Source organism: Peromyscus maniculatus, chromosome 8 (assembly GCF_049852395.1).
Source record: "Peromyscus maniculatus bairdii isolate BWxNUB_F1_BW_parent chromosome 8, HU_Pman_BW_mat_3.1, whole genome shotgun sequence".
Lineage (NCBI taxonomy): Eukaryota > Metazoa > Chordata > Mammalia > Rodentia > Cricetidae > Peromyscus > Peromyscus maniculatus.
The window spans coordinates 20,382,469-20,400,096 of record NC_134859.1 but is presented as its reverse complement, the minus strand read 5'-3'; the positions used below and the strand labels follow the sequence as shown (position 1 = coordinate 20,400,096).

The 17,628-nt window shown below is 49.5% G+C and overlaps 1 pseudogene; it reads right to left on the bottom strand.

Moving 5' to 3' along the window:
- Positions 1-365: 365 nt before the first annotated feature.
- LOC102915819 (actin, cytoplasmic 1-like) lies at positions 366-13,473 on the bottom strand (annotated as a pseudogene).
- Positions 13,474-17,628: the final 4,155 nt, after the last annotated feature.

Here is a 17,628-nt window from a genome sequence, read left to right as displayed (position 1 = left end):
TTATGGCCAGGCGGTGGTGGCACATGCCTTTAATCCCAGCACTCGGGAGGCAGAGCCAGGAGGATCTCTGTGAGTTCAAGGCCAGCCTGGTCCACAGAGTGAATTCCAGGACAGGCGCAAAGCTACACAGAGAAACCCTGTCTCGAAAAACCAAACCAAAAAGAAAAAAAAAAAAGTGTCATTATGAGGGAGTTTCTCATCAGGCAGCTAGGGAGGGTGAGCTTGGGTCTCCCCCCTGTCAAAAGTACTTCCCCACCCACACTCCCAGGTCCAGGGAGCTCCAGCAAGTGCTTTCAGCATCTGACCCTTGTTCCTGGCCTTAAGGGATTGTCAGAAAGAGTGACATTTAGAAGGTCGAGAGGGTCTCAGCAACGTGAAGTCTGGTTGTCTGAGTGGGAGACATCCATTCGGGCATTTATCCATTTATCGACATTCCTAGTCACCAGGCACATTTCGTCCCCGGCACTGTCAAAAGCGGATGACGCAAAGATGAATAAAACCTGCTCAGAAGCCTCTCCATCAGGTGTGAGACTCACAAAACATTCGCAGGACACAGTGAGGTCGGAGCTGGTGGGGAAGTTGGTAAACTAGAGCAGGAAGCAGGGAGGAGACCCTGTTGTCTCCATGAACATCTGACCTGGACACCTATGGCCGGGGTATGAGCCGGTGATAAAACGAAGCAGAGTCCACACACCGCCAGAAGGTAAGAAGGAGGCCGTTGGGCTGCCAGGGACATCACCTGGGGAATGAGGGAGATGTAACTCAGGGATGGTGACTTGCCTGGCAAGCACAAAGGCCCTGGGTTTCACCCCAGCACCGAGGAACGAGGGACAGAGGAATCACCTGGGAGCCTTCTCGGCAGAAGCCGCCAGCCCCCTCAATCAGGATCTCTCCTAGAATGTGAGCTAAATTAGGAGCCAGGCGTGCAGGCCCTTGGGCGCCTTCCGGAAGCAACTTAAGGCAGGAGCTGAGCCATCTCCGTCCACGGGTGTGAGGTACATGTGTGGGGTTCTTATAAATGCGTAGGAATAAGAGCGGGGGTGGGGTGGGGTGGGGTGCTGTCAGAAGAGAGGGAGAAGAAGGCAGAAAGGGCTGGAGAGGGAGGGCCTCCTGGGGCCCCCAGGCTGGTCAAGGAGGGAAGGGTCTGTAACTTCTTGGAGTTGTCTGAATTGGTCTGAACTAAAGCAGGAATCCAGCCAAGGCCTTGCTCCAGGCCCTTCACCTCCTCCAGCCCCCAGGGGAAAAGACACTTCACTACGGGGGACGGAGGGGGGAGCGAGCTGCTATTTATAAGGACAGTTCTGCTCTGCCACGCGCATCCAGGCCCCATACTGAGTCCTGAAACAGCTAAGGCAGCCCTGTCCCGTCCCGCCCGCACCCCACTGGCACTCTGTGGGTGCTCTTCAAAAGCAAGGCTAGATAAAGTCTCCCACCCCGCCCACTCCAACCCCACCCCCACTCCCACCCCCAGGGTCTACACCTATTCTCCAAAGCCCGGCTTTTCCCAAGCTTGGTCTCCTCCCAGAAGTGTAAAGCTTGCCCATTGGCCACCAGGTGGCAGCCTTTCCCAGTAAATCTTGCTAGGCTCTGTGTTTTGACGCGAGGAGGCTTTGCGTCTCTAGAGTGGGTCCTGGTCCTGGGGAGAGACCGGGGGTTCCAAGAAGCCCGGCTGCAGAGGAGCCCAGGGAACAGACAGACCGAGCCTCATGGCAGCTCCTCCTGCACAGCCCGGGTACATGTCCAGACTTCCTTCACATCTCTCGTCGTCGTGACTTCACTTTTTCTCATTCCTAAAAGGATAGAAACGTTGTAATCCCAGCACTTAGAGGTGGAAGATCAAGAAGCCGTTAGTTCAAAGCCAACCTGGGCAATATGAGACAGCCTCAAACTTGAGTTGAAATCCCAGCTGCACCGGCTCTCCAGCTAAGTCTGAGCACTTCCCCTGACCTCTTCTCTGTGAAGTGGGCATGAGAACACCCCCCCCCAGCCCCCACCTGTTAGAACAGCAGGCACAGGGCAGGCCACTGACTGCTGCTTCACAGGAGTAGTCAGTACTGTGACTTTTTCAGCCTTCAGCAAGAGTCCCTGACCCTCCACCCACCTTAGAGTATGTGAGAAGTTATCTCCAACCCCTGCCCTTCCCTCCTCTTCTGCCCTTCTGTTCGCCTCCCACCCTGGCCTCTTCTCCCGCTGAACCCAAACCCAGGGGAAGCCAGAGCGATCTCACGCTCACACAGACCCTGTCATTCAAATGAGATGACCTCATTTGAGCCTCGCACGCACAGGGAGGCAGATGCGGAAACACATAAAAAGGCCACAGAGATCAAGCCCCTCAGCAGAGTAGGCCCTCTGAGATAGCTGGACAAGTCTCCTCCTGATGTCCCTAACTGTCTCTGCCCCCAGGGTTGGCCACTCCCTTATCTCGGCCTCCTCTTCACCAAAAGCATGTAGCTTTATTCTGTGGTGAGAGCCTCTTGGCCCGAAGGAATCTGTCCTGTTGACCTTGGCAGGAAATGTTGACCTAACACCTATGTTGTAAAAGACCAGCCTTTTTTGGAGAGAGGATGAAGGAGAGGAACAGACCAGCTCCTGGCCCCAGAGGGCACCACAGTATTAACCAAGAGATTTGTACTCATCAGTGACTGGACCCTAATTTCACATCAATGGGAGGGGCTGGAGCACTGGTTGCTCTTCCAGAGGACCCGGGTTCAATTCCTAGCACCCACATGGGATCTCACACCTGTCTGTAACTCCAGTTCCAGGGAATCCGGCACCCTCACACAGATATTACATGTAGGCAAAACACCAGTGAACATAAAATAAAATAAAACAACACTGGGAATCCACAAGCTAGATTCAAGGGCTGAAAGGATGTCCACAAGGTGCCATCTTGATTCCAACACTCAGTGCTGCTGCCCTTGGGATGTGGCCTTTCTCCCGGAGAGGTTTGCTCCACCTGTGGGAAAGATGATTGTTGCAGCTCAAGCCTGCGTTCTTGTGGCAACCATGGCAACAGCAGAGAGAGACCATGCTCCTCCCTGTATTGCTCAGAAGAACTTTAATTTCATGATTATGAAGGGTGAGAAATGGGAGGAGCCTGAGAAGTGGGAGGAGCCTAGTAGTGGGAGGAGTCTGGGCAGTGGGAGGGGCCTGAGCAGTGGGAGGAGCCCCAGAAAGACAACTGGGCCTCTCCTTAACAGCAGAGGGCCTGCCAACACACACCTTTGTCTGTTCTGTCCCTAATAGGGCCGGGCACATTTGGGGTGCTCAGGAAAAGAAACTGAGTGCTACCAGGCGGGGGTTGGGGGTGACAAATAAACCAGCCATTTGAGAACAGGGCACTGCCAGCAGGCTACACAAAAATGGAGGTGCAGAAAAGGCAGGACACTGCCTCTGCCTTGCTGGGCACAGCGTGAGAAGGAGAGGGATGGAGCACAAGTCGCCCGAAACTGGAATAGCCCAAGAGGCACCTGGCAAAGCTTCGCAGCAAAGTTCAACCCATGCACCCTTAGCACACCATGGCCCTTCTTCCCCATCCTCTACAAAGGCAGGAAGTCCACTCTCAACACTAGCCAGGGGAGTCTGTCCTCTTGGCGGGACAAGAGGCCCTCCATCCTTTGGCTCTGAGTCTTGCTCTCCTTCCCACTCTTGGGGACATGCTCTGCTGTCACTGTGGGCCGCTGTCCGTGGAAGTTCTGCTCAGTAGTCTGTCCTGTGTTCTAGAGCAATCTTTCTCAGTCTCTGACATAGTGACACTTGGGGTCGGGTGGCTTTTCATTTGTGGGGGGCTGTCAGGTGACTGGGAAGAGATTTAACACTTCTAACACACACACACACACACACACACACACACACACACACACACACACGGAGGAGGGCAGCATCCCTGGCCTCTACCTACTAGGTACCTGTAGTACACACCCTATGCCACTCCCTGCCTAGCTGTGACAGCCCTGACACTGCCAAGTGTCCCCTCGGATGGTATAATCTTCCCCACTGGAGAACTGGTGCCCCACACTGCATTCTCTTCCACCCCCTTTTCCTCCCTCTCATTCCTTCAAGGTTCCGATTTCAGAAGGAAGAAGCCTCAGTCCTCTTACCAGATAGGCCAATTTACCCATACGCTTCTGTGTTCTGGGACTTCTCCCAGTTTCCCTCTTCTAGGCTATAACTCCCAGGAGCGAGCTTGCTTGCTTTATTTGTTTGTTTGCTTGTTTATGTTTGAGACAAAGTCTCACATTATACCTCAGGCTGGCCTAAATCTCACTGTGTAGCCCAAAGCTAGCCTTGAACGATGGCAATTCCCCTGCCTCAGCCTCTCAAGTACCAGGATTATAGGCTCTAGGACCTTCAGTGGCTGACTCTTCCACTGAGGTAAAAAAAACTACTAATGCTTCCACCAGCTCCTCCTGTGCCAGCAGCCCGCCTGGTCGGGGGTGGGGGGGCGCAGGATATGTCCAGTGTGGAGGGGGCAGAGCTGAGTGCTCTGAAGCCCAGGTGGCCAGACTCTGTCTCCAGCCAGGAACAGTCTCATGAGTGTGTTGCATGGCTGGTTACCAGATCAGTAGACATGAACGGATGATCAGGGAAGAGGAACCCAGGGATTTCCATGCTCCTTTGCCCAGGAGCAGAGGAAGGGTCATTGGGACCTGAGGTGGCAGGGCAATGTTTCATTTCCTCACCCTGTCACGTCCCATGCTGAGGATTATACAGCCCCTTAGAGTCCCATGTAATCATAGGTTGATGATGATGCTCCAATAGTGTTCTCTGGGGAAGTCCTGAGGATGCAGTCATGGACACAGTCATAACACTTCCAGAGAGACTGTGAGTTGGTGTCCACCAGTCCTGAGCTGGGAAGTCTTCAAGGAACGAAGGGAGACGATAGTCTCAGGAGCACAAATCTGTCATCTCACTTTTCCTCCTTTACACAACCTGCTTGAGTGTGTCTTGGTCCTTGCAGCCTGTGAGGTGGGGTGGGATGACCATCCCGATTCCAATGCTTATGAAAGGACGGGCCAGCAGAAGGTCTGGCCTGCTAAGTGGACTCAGGAAAAGGGTGCAGACTTCCCTGTGCAGGGCAGCATGTGCCGCCTGGGGTCTACAGCAAGAGCAACATCCTTCCAATACCAGAGAATTCCAGCATGCATCTTGTGCCTGCCCGTGTGCAAGGCAGCGTATGTTGACTGCCCAGTGAGCCTCACCTTGCGTCTGTGTCTGTGTGTATGCACATGCATGACTCAAAGTGTGGCCTGCACGGAGGAAAAACGTGTGTGTGTGTGTGTGTGTGTGTGTGTGTGTGTGTGTGTGTATGTGTGTGTGTGTGTCTGAGTAACGCACTGCAAGCACACAGGGCAGTATGTAGCACCGGCTTTGGGAGATGTGTGCAGGCACAAAGCCTCCAGATGTGTGTGCAAGTGTATCAGAGTGTGAGGAGAGACACACTGGGGCTGGAGGGAGATCGTGGTGTGTAACTATGGGATGTGTACAACAAAGATGTACAGGAGGTGCAGCACACACCAAGTGAGGAGTGGGGGGTTCTAGCCATTCTCTGATGTTCAGACACATGTCTTTCTGCACCAAGGACAGACGGACGGAAGGTTGGAGTAGTGTGCACAAGGCATCTGCACACACATGACAGTGAAAGGGAAACGCGGAGTGCCCCTTTCTTCCCGCTTTCAGGCAAGGTCAGCCCTGTTCCCAGTGGGAATATAGTGGAACTCAGTTTTAGAATCAACAAGTTTTTAACTGCTTTTCCCTTTATTTTTTGTATTTTATTCTATTTTGCCAGTTACTGCAGCAATTTTATTTTTCTTTACACTGTGACATGTTGCTGGAGCTTAATATTCTCACTGGACCATAGAAAACCAAAATTGTTTACTTCTTAAATAATTGAACACACACACACACAAAAAAAACTTACATGAATTAAAAGGATGAATAAAGGGCTGGAGCAATGATGGCTCAGAGGTTAAGAGCACTCACTGGCTGTTCTTCCAGAGGTCCTGAGTTCAATTCCCAGCCACCACATGGTGGCTCACAACCATCTATAATGAGATCTGGCGCCCTCTTCTGGCCTGCAGGCACACATGCAGACAGAGCACTTTATACATAATAAATAAAACAAATCTTAAAAAAAAAAAAAAAAAGAAAGGATGAATAAATTCACAAGTGTCCATGCAAATGTTCCCAATTCAAGGCAAGTAACAACCCACAGCAGTCAGGAGGGGCAAACACCGGAACGGAAACTGGGTCCTAAGCCTTGGGCTTTCCTTCCCTGTTACACAGCAAGAGAGAAGTGGTGACTGGTTCAGAAGCTCTTGCTTCTGAATCCTGGGACAGTCAGCTGTCGGTTAACACCCTCCACAGATCACTACACGGTGCTCACACAGATCCACCAGGCTGGGAACTTCTCTTCCATAGCTAGCTCTCCTCAGCCATCAAGTTATTATGGCAGGTGGACTAAGGAGCAAATCGAGATAAGATATGCTCGGGGTGTTAAATGGCTACCAAGGAAACAGTTAACTTGACTGCAAGATCAAAAACCAGCAGCAAGTTCTCTGGTCGAGGGCTGGTATCAGATGCAAGGTTCAAGGACAAATTCCTTTTCAGTGGCTTGTTCCAGTTTCACGAGGCTAGCCTGAGGTGTGTACATTGGGCAAGCCAAACTGATACTTCAGAATCAACTCCTGCAGCAGATGTCTGGCACCTGCGCAGTCCATCTGGAAGCATTCGTGGTGGACGATGGAGAGGCCCGACTCGTCATACTCCCGCTTGCTGATCCACATCTGCTGGAAGGTGGACAGCGAGGCCAGGAGAGAGCTGCCAATCCAAACTGAGAGCCTGAGCGGAGGGGAGCCATGACCTTGATCTTTACTATGCTGGGTGCTAGGGCTGTGGTCTCCTTCTGCATCCTCTCACCAACGTCTGGGCACACGGTGGTACCACCGGACAGCACTGCATTGGCACACAGGTCCTTGGGTAGGTTCGCATCACATTTTATGACTGTGTTAAAGGTGGTTTCGAAGATGCCATGGGACTCCCTATCCTGGAAGGGCACCTCTGACACCAGACTGGCTCGTTGACAGTGGTGATTGCCTGCTCATCAGGCATTGCCTACCTCTCCTCCAAGGAAAAGGAGGAAGTAGCAGTAGCGATTTCTTGCTCAAAATCTAGGGCAACATAACGTAGTTTCTCCTTAATGTTACACACAATCTCCCACTCAGCCGTGGTGGTGAAGCTGTAGCCCGACTCAGTCAGGATCTTCATGAGGTAGACTATCAAGTCCCAGGCAGCCAGGTCCAGATGCAAGATGGCTTGGGTAAGGGTGTACCCTTATAAATGGGCACTGTATGTGTGATGCTGTTACCAGAGTCCATGGCCGTGCTAGTGATGAACTCTGGGGCATACAGAGACAGCACCACCTGAATGGCCATGCCCTTGGGGTTCATGAGGGCCTTGGTCAGAAGCACCAGGTGCTCCTCAGGGGTCATGCACAGTTCACTGCAGAAGGTGCAGTGTCGGATCATCTCCGTGTCGTCCCAGTTGGTGGCAATGTTGTGCCTGATAGGGTACTTCAGGGCCAGGATACTCGTCTTGTTCTGGGCCTCGTCCCGTCCCCCACACAGGAGTCCTTCTGGCCCATGCCCACCATGATATCCCTGGCGCAGGGGACATCTGATGATGGAGGGGAACATGGCCACGAGGGGGACTGTTGCCAGCAAAGCCTGCTTTGCACATGCCATAGCCGTTGTCAGTGACGATCCCTGCGACTTATTCTTCCACCGTGATGGGGGGAGGACCGGGCAACGGAGCGGTGGAAAGGTGTGCAGCACAGACCAGCGGTGGGGAGAGAGGCCCTCCCTTTAGTTTCTACAAGGTGCATTGCTTTTATGTTGTGATTGCGTGTATGCCCGTGTACCATGAGTGTGCCTGGTATCCTCAGGGGTCAGAAGAAGACTTTTGATCCCCTGGAACTGAAGTTATAGATGACTATGAACAAACATGTGGGGGACTGGAGAGGTGGCTCAGCGGTTAAGAGCACTGGCTGCTCTCCCAGAGGTCCTGAGTTCAATTCCCAGCAACCACATGGTGGCTCACAACCATCTATCATGAGATCTGGTGCCCTCTTCTGGCCTGCAAGCATGCATGTAGGCAGGACACTGTATTCATAATAAATAAATAAATCATCAAATAAACAAATCTTTAAAAAACAAACATGTGGGTGCTGGGGACTGAACCTAGGTCCTCTGCAAGAGCAACAAGTGCTTTTAAGTGTGGAGTCATCTCTCTTTTTATTTTTCATTTTGTATATATGTTTTGCCTGCATATACGTCTGTGCATCGTGTGTGTGCAGTACCTGTGGAGACCAGAAGAGGGCATTGGATTCCCCTAGGTGCAGGAATTAGAAATTTATAAGTCACATGTGGTTGCAGAGAATTGAACTCAAATCTTCTGAAAGAGCAGCCAGTGCCATCTAAGCTATCTCTCCAGCCCCCTGGAATCAATGATTTGAGTCTGAGTCTTGTTTGGTCATACTGGCTACAAACCGTGAGCAAATTTGACAGCTCCCGTAACCAGGCTTCCTTATCATCAAAATGGGAAGAAGGGATACTCCCTACTTACTGTGGAAGTTATGAAAGCTGAAGAAGGTGCAAGGGCAAAGCACTCCCTCCAGGGGGCGCACTCCCCGGTGTAAATTCTGCTTAACCTAAGGACAAGGAACACATCTTCCAGCGTCATCTCAGAGATCCCTGTAGACAGGGAAGCAGGCTCTTCCAGGCCCAGCTGTCATACCCCGAAGGCAGACGCCTTGCTGGGACAGCTCTTTGTCCCATCTTCGTCGGCCCCCTGTTGAAGCCCTTGTGTTAGCTTGCAGGGAAGCTGGCAGAGAGGAAGAACTGAGGGCCAACACATCAGGAAATGAGGTTCAGAGGCCTGATACGGTGGCACACACCTTTCATGCCAGCACTCAGGAGGCAGAATCAAGTGAATCACTGGGAGTCCAAGGCCAGCCTCATCTACATGATGAGTTCCAGGACAGCCAGAGCAACATAGTGAGACCCTGCCTAACTATGAGCAAAACAAAGCAACGCAAGAAGAGCAAATAAGTAGTGAGGTTCGTATCTAGAAGCCTATCCTGTGGATGCAAATGCTTGAGACAAGCAGGTCAGAGACACAGTAGCAGCTATTCAATACCCCAGACCCTAAACACAGGTGGAAGGCAGGCAGGCCCTTCCCAGTAACCAGTACAAGCGCCACCTACTACACACAAGCTCACCATGTATTCCCTGCAGATGTTCACACCTGTCTACACGCAGGTGTGCTGGCACCTGCTTAAAAGAGCATATATACGCGGCTCGTCTCTGACATCACACTAGTACTTTGAAATCACTGATGGAACCATTTTCACATTGGAGATTGGCATATTCTCCTGAGATGGGCAGGGGCAGGTAAGGATATAAGAATGCAATGGATCCCACTGCAAAAGGAAGAGAAAGGATAATCATGGGTGAAAGCTTTCTCTGCTGAACCCAAGTACGGAGGCACCTTGACACTCAAGGGTCAAAAAAGATCTGCCAATATTAAATAAAAATATGAACATAAAACTGTAGAAGGTCTGGGGCTGGGGTACTTCAAGTAAATTATCTGCAAGAATGGGCACCCGAGTTTGGTCCTCAGTTCCTGCTTTTGAAAGCCAGGCATGGCAGTGCTTGTAATCTCAGTGCTGGGGACACAGAGCAGATCCATAGGGTTGGCTGGCTGGCTTCACCTACTCAGAGTTCCAGGCCAGGGAGAGATCCCGTCTCAAAAGAAACAAGGTGGACAGTACCCAAGGAATGGACACTCTGAGGTTGGCCTCTGGCTTCCGTTTGTATTCACACACATGTACCTACCCACATGCTCCTGTTTACACCACCACCACCCCATGGAAGAAAAAGAAGAGAATGTCTGCCATGAGTGGGGGATGTTTTCACCTTCTCACGGTAGGACCGTTCTGGATATAGTATGGTCTGTCCTTACAGTGTGGCTACAGATCCCAATTCAAAATCCAGGTGCTCAGTTACCTAGTGGCTGGCCAGGTACTGACTGTAGTGAGGAAGCCCTGATAGGTCTGTGCAGGAGCCACAAGGCCTGGCTACCTGCCTCGGTGAGCAGGGAGGGGTGCCTCTGAAGAGTTACCCAAGCTCCCAGTAGGATCAGCCAGAGCATACTTGCATCAGTATCCAGGACAAGGCTCCTCGCCCATCCCTGGGCCCCAGGCTCCCTCTTGCCCTCCGAAGTATTACTCTTGATAGAGCAGAGAAATTTCTTGTGCACAAACGAGCCCACAGTCTATCTCCTGGGGAGCTGAAAGTCACTGTTCCTGAAAAGAGGGCACGCTAGGAAGTCTGGAGATTACAGCAGGACCCACTGACCAGAAAGTACTACTCTCCTCCTCCCATCCCCACCAGCCAGGGCATGGAAGTGGGTGGTGCCATCCTGGGGCTCCGCAGGGAGCAACCGCAGGGCACTGTCTCAGAACAGACACAGCTGTAGGCATTACTGTAGAGAGTTCAAACTGGGCTGTTGAGATGGAGAACAAGGGAGAAATATAGCCAAGTTCATGACCACATAAGCTGGTGTTTGTCCTCAAAACTGGCACCCCCGTTGAAGGACACAGCAAGGGGAGGTAGACAAACAGAGGTCACCTGCTTGCAGGATTTTGCTTTACATAGAACCTGTGTGTTGGTAAGCTTCTGCTTTGTGTATCACACAGAGATCTGAGCATAAAGATACTTCTCTGACCTGGGCATGGTGATTCACTCATGTGATCCCAACATTTGGGGGACCAACGCAGGAGGATCATGACTGTATGGGCAATCTGGGTAGAACAGTGAGACCTTGTCCCCCACAAAATTATGTAACATCTGGGCCAGTAAGATGGATCTTTAGTGGAGAAGATGATATTGATGAATCAGAGTCAGGCCCTGGTGTCCCAGCCAAATCTCATCTCTGTCTTTGCTGCTCACCCAAGTTCAATACTTCAGACTATACAAGCTACATCCATTCATTCACTGAAGGGTCACCGGGGAGATCAGTGCACATATGCATTGTGCTAAGTCAGACTCCACGAAGCCTATCTTCTAACCTCAAGTTCCCTCTGGTTCAGCCCAAGCTTGTCATGGGTTCTAGAGGAGTGAGCTGGGGGCCCTAGATGGAAGACCTTGTTGGCTTCCAGCCCCAACAAACACCAGCCTTCCCTTTGCCAGCTTTCTGGCAACTGAGCTCCACTAGTGGAACCCAGCCTGGCTCCTTCAGCACCAGAGGAAGCTGTACAGATGGCAGCTTCCCCACCACCTGGAGGAAGGGAGTTCCCGGGCCCATGGTGGGAGGACTCTGCTGCACGCTCTCCAGGCAATGGTTGTGTCCATGCCAGGTGGTCCCCAGGGGAGGTGGGATTTGCTTCCCACAAGCAAGTCCCTGCTGATCTAGACTCTCACATGCTCTAATGAAAGTACCCCTCCCCTGGGGCGACCTCATCACCTGTTAACCTGCTGACTGGAAATTAGCTTCTCTTCTGAGGTGGTAGAGCTGGGCATGAAGAGGAGTTCTTGTACTCTCAAAATAGCAGTCAGTGTACAGATCCCTGCTCAAATTAATCTAGAATGTCACCAAGTTCTCAGGTGCAAGATCTCACAGGCTGGTGCAATCAATCTTCTATGTGCCCAGGATTAAATTACACCAGATACTTAGCATCCTAGATGTTTATGTCTGAGTTCATCCTGATGTTTAGGCCTGAGTCTGGAACTCCAGTATGGTGATATTTTATTTGTGCTGAAATGTGATTTTATTTGTATGTTAATAAATAAAGTTGCCTGGGGCTCAGAACTAATAGCAAGCCAGAGCAGAAGCCGGGCGGTGGTGGCACATGCCTTTAATCCAATCACATGGCAGACAGAGTCTGTGTGTTCAAGGACACAGGCAGCATGGTGACACACGCCTTTAATCTCAATACCAACCATAGAGACCTGGAGGTCTGTATAGACAGGCAGCGACAAGGAGGTCATGTGGTTGAGTTTACAACCAATGAGAAGGCAGAACAGAAAGTCAATAAAAAGACAGACACACACAGGAAGTAGCTCTCTTTCTCAGGGGAAGGATGGCGACTGCAGTGGCAGCGGGTGATAGGAAGGCAGTTTTAGTCTCAGCTCTTAGCTATTGCTCTGACCTCTTGGGCTTTTAACTCTGCATTTGGCTCTGTGTTTCTTATTTAATAAGACTGTTACATCTACACTCCAGTCTGGAGCCTGGAATGAGTTTGGGATATGAGAAGTGCCAGCTCCACCCCTAGTACAGAGTGGGTGTGTGCTGAGCTTAGCTTTGAAGATCAGATGAGATCAAGTGTGTTCAGGATGGTGGAGCGGTGGGCCCAACACGCCCCTTCTTCATTATTGTGGCCAGTGCTCCCCTTCAAGGAAGCCCCTGCTTAACAGAATCTGAAGACCACCAAATGTCTGCTCCAACATGTACCCAGCCCATGTCACAGGGCAGGCCCCCCTCTGAAGGCCTAATCCTCTACTTCAAGGGCTGTAGGATATGAGGGCTTCTGTATTTGGCTTCTGCATTAGGCCAAACTTGGGGATCCCATAAGGTCATGATGAAATGTGAACTCTAAGAGTCTACCTGCCCACAAATCTCTAATTTTATGAAAATGTATACCTTCAGTCTTCAGAGAAGTTTTGTCCTTGGTGCTGAATGGTGGAGTAGATATCGGCCACTTGCAACTGAGCGATTTCAGGGACACAGAAGGATCTGTCCAGGAACGGGACGGGAGAGGACTCCATCTTGCTTAGTGTCAGGCCAGGACCAGTAACTTGTAGCCACAGCCACACAGAATTAATTTGATTTGCTTGGGCTACACAAAGTTCCTCCCCACCCTTCCTTCCTTTTCTGTATCAATGCATCTGCTATAAAATATTAAGCGCTGTGAAGTATATTTTGAACTCAGGCCATATGGCTCACCAGGAGCATGATAGCTCTTCACTGGGCTCATTGTTTAGAAGGCTGTTCCAGGCTCCAAATCAAAAGCTAATAGATAGGAAGTCAATAGATCATCTCAAGCAATTCAGTGCCCATTTTTAGACAATCTAGTAATTATTATTGTAGTTCAGCCAGTATTGATGGAGAAATATTCCACACGAGACACTGTGAGAAACTAGACAGGAGTTTAATAAAATATCGAATACAATATCTTTTGCTACTGTTTGCTAGCTGTTAACACTTTGGCCACAATTACACTCTCTCCTTCCCTCTGAAATGGTCCAGTGGTTACGGGAACATCTGAAAGTACATTACAGACGGCATGGTACTCCTCAATGTGCCATCAGAGAGCTCCTGAGTACAAGAATCATTCTCCTGCATAACTACCATACCAGTGTAAATCCCCAGATGCTTAACGCTGACGGCCACCTGAAACGCAGTCCATGTCCCCATTTCTCCAGTAATCTCTAGAATGCTGTTGCCAGTGTGCGTTTGTGAAGTAATCCAGGATCCCTAGTGGATCCCATATTGTTATTTGGTTTCTTCCTAACGTTTTCATAGTTAGAAAGCTCTGGAAAGATAAAGAGTTGTGGAAGACACTTCAAACTCAAATTCAAAGGCAAAACTCCTTTCATGCAGGACCCTTGGATACTGCATAATTCTCATTCCTCACTACAGATGGGCAAATTATTTCTTTGGAGGGCATATGGGCTCCTAATTATTCCAACAGACTAAAGCCATCTGTTCCCTACAAGCAGAAAAAATGAGCCCTGGGCCCTGACCAGGGTGCAGTCCCCCACCCCAATAACCATAATCCTGTCCTCAGAGGTTTTCTGTGGTGGGACTGACTTGGGCATTAGAGATGTGGGAAGAAGGAAAGGAAAACTGAAGAACCAAGAAATCCGTCCTCACTGAGGTCTGTGGTCCAGGAGAGAAAGTGTGGGCAGGGACTCTTTTCTTGAAAATAGACGAGATTACAGACCAACCTTGAGTGGCAGAGGAGGAAGCCCCATCTAAGCTGGAAAATTCTCTGCATGAAGGACACACAGCCTCATTGTACAGTGAGAGGGAAGGAGACATGAAGTTATGATGGCCAGGGACAGCCGACTCTCACACATACATCACACAGAATGCTTAGCTGATGGCCACTGAGCAGTGACATCTTGGCACTGCTGAAGAATTTCAGCTGCGGGGCTCTTAGATGTGTAAGGAATGGCAGCCTGTAACTAAGAGATCTGGAAAGATGGCTCAGTGGTTAAGAGCACTGTGGCTCCATCAGGGGACCCGAGTTCAGTTCCCAGCACATACACACACTGGGCAGTTTACAACCTCCAACTTTAGGTCTTCTTGTCCTCTGGTGGCTTCTTTAGGCACCTGCACACATGTGGCATACGCTCACACAAAGACGCATGCATCCACATAAATTAAAACATTAAAAATATTTTTTAAATTAATATGTTTACTTTTTGGGGTTTTGGTTGGTTTGTTTGCTTGTTTTTTCAAGACAGGGTTTCTCTGTGTAGCTCTGGCTTGTCATGGAACTCACTTTGTAGATCAGGCTGACCTTGAACTCAGAGATCTGCCTGCCTCCACCTCCCGAGTTCTGGGATTTAAAGGCATGAGCCACCTGGGCCTTAAAAAAAAAAAAAAATTTAAAGAGAAGTTCACTGAAGAATAAAGATTTGTTGATTCATAGTTGATTCATGCAGCATCATTAAAATGGTCAGAAGCCTGATAAAGGAGCTTGAGCTAGGGATTGGGTCAAAGAGGAGGACTAGACAGGGAAGCCACAAAGCCTGGATACTGATGCTGATGCTTCCTGCCTAAGTAACTGTGAGAAGCAGGAACTGGTGGGGCAGGAAAGCAGAAAAGAGAAAGTGAGTTCTAACTCCGACACACTGAATGTTGTTGGTTCCCAGTAAGCAATGGCCTTCTGCTTCCCAGGAAATGGAGTAGATGTATTCTCTATACCTCTCACTACATAAATAAAAAATCTGGGCAGTATATGTAAAACAAACAGAAGAATCAACAAGGTGCTGAGAAGAAGGTAGGGTGACCAGGGGACCTCTCAGTCTGAGAAATGACATTGTGGCAAGTTCCCCCAGTTTTTCTTTTACCTGCTCCCAGGCTGGGCACTGGAGGAGCAGCCAGCCTGTAAACATGAATGGTTCTCTCTAAGGCACCAGCAAAAGCCTAAGCTCTCTAGCCCAGGAACAGAAGATAGGATGGAGGAAGGAATTAATTTGGAGATAGAACCATAGAAATTACCTAATATGAACAACAGACAGGAAATAGCTTTGTTTTTATTTATTTATTTATTTATTTATTTATTTATTTATTTATTTATTTATTTGGTTTTTCGAGACAGGGTTTTTCTGTGTAGCTTTGGTGCCTTTCCTGGAGCTTTGGAGACCAGGCTGGCCTCAAACTCACAGAGATCCGCCTGCCTCTGCCTCCTGAGTGCTGGGATTAAGGCATGTGCCACCACTGCCCGGCTATTTATTTTTTAACAATAGGAGGGAAAGGGAGGGAGGGAACCCCTGATTCTGTCCTAGAAAAAAAAAAAAAAGAGTGTAGGAACTGTACAAAAACTCAAATAGCCGGGCGATGGTGGCGCACGCCTTTAATCCCAGCACTCAGGAGGCAGAGGCAGGCGGATCTCTGTGAGTTCAAGGCCAGCCTGGTTTAGAGAGTGCGATCCAGGACAGCCGAGGCTACATAGAGAAACCCTGTCTCAAAAAACAAAAACAACAAAAAACCTCAAATAATGGCTTAAATGGGAAGCATAAAATGACGGCTTGAGGAAGCTAAGTGAATCACAAACAAGAGAAACAGAAAGAAATCTACACCAAGACATGTGAAGAGATTTTTGAAATCTAAAAGTCCGAATAAGCAAAGTGCACAAGATTACTAGGCTGTACTGGACGTTCGAGATAACAGCAGCTGACCCAGGGCTCGGGAGCAGAACTCGGATTGTCAGAGGGAGAGTATAGATGACAGTATAGGAAGCCGTGTGCTTGGAATCACCGCCTCGAGGGACGTGAGCGCCCACCTCTCCTGGAGAACTGTTTCCAGAGCAGTGAATACCAGGCTCTTCTGCCGCATGGGTCACGCTTCATCTGTGGCTCCTTAGCACCTCTGTTCGCTTATTCTGGAACAGTGGTTCTCAACCCATGGGTCAAGACCCCTTTGGAGATGCCTAAGAGCAGCAAAAAAACCCAGATATTTACATTATGATTCATAACAGTAGCAAAAATTACTGAAGTTATGAAGTAGCAATGAAAATAATTCTATGGTGGGGGTCACCACAACGTGAGGAACTGTAGTAAAGGGCCGCAGCATGAGGAAGGTTGAGGACCACTGCTCTAGCATGTGTGCTCCTGGGCTTGCTGGTCTGTGCTTCACTATCACCTCTGCATCCTGTCCTCCATCTCTGGTCCTGTCTAATGTCCATTTGCAGCTCACCCCCACCCTACAAAAGCCTCCAGCGCTCTGCTTCCTTCATGTTATTGCTAACACTTTGCGTACTGACTTGATCATGTGTCCCGCCCTCATTAATTTGTGTGAGCTCCACCAGATCAGTCTAGAAACCAGCTCCAGGTCACAATATCTTGTCTGAGGCACAGGAAGCAAACAAAAATAGTTTGTTCGGGGCTGGAGAGATGGCTCAATGGTTAAGACCACTGACTGCTCTTCCAGAGGACCTGGGTTCAGTTCCCAGCAACCACATAGCAGCTCACAACTGTCTGTAAATCCAGTTCCAGGGAACCGGACACACATGGTAAAACACCAATGCATAAAAATAACAATAAAATAATTTTTTTTTAAAAAATGGTTTGTTACGTAAACAACTCAAAGAGCTGAAAAATGCAAAGAAACTCATTGTGCGCAGCTGTTTCTCATAACTGTGACGAGATACCTGAGAAAACCAGGGAGAAAGGACTTATTTTGGTCTGTGGATTCAGATGGTTCCATGCACTGGCTCTGTTGCTTTTAAGTCTGTGCAGAGGCAGAAACATAGCATAGGAAAGAAGGAAGGAAGAAATGAAGGGGAGTTGGGACAAGATATACCCTTTGAAGGCAACCCCCCAAGTGACCCATTTCCTCCAACCAAGCACATTTAATATGAATTCATCAGTGATGAACATTGTTGAAGTTGGCACTGTCTTGCTCCAATTGCTTTTGACAGCACCCCCAGGTCTGGACCAAGTCTAGGGGAATGCCTTATTTATTTATTAACTCTTGAGACAGGGTCTCATCATGTGACCCTGGCTGATCTGGAACTCACTACGCAGACCAGACTACCATTGAACTTACAGGCATCCACCAGCCTCTGCCTACCAAATGCATGGATCAAAGGTGTGTGCCATCACACCTGGCTGGAACACTCTATGTCCAAACCACAATTCCTGCCCTTAAAAGAACATCGAGTCTCAGGGCTGAGCCAAGTCTTTGTGTCTGCTCTAGTCTCATTACTGTTGCTATGACAAAATACTCCTTCAAAACAACATTAAGGGGGAAAGGATTTATTTTTCTGCTTAAAATTCCAAGTGACAGTCCATCGCTGCTGGGAAGTCAAAGCAGGAACTTGAAGCAGTTGGTCACAGT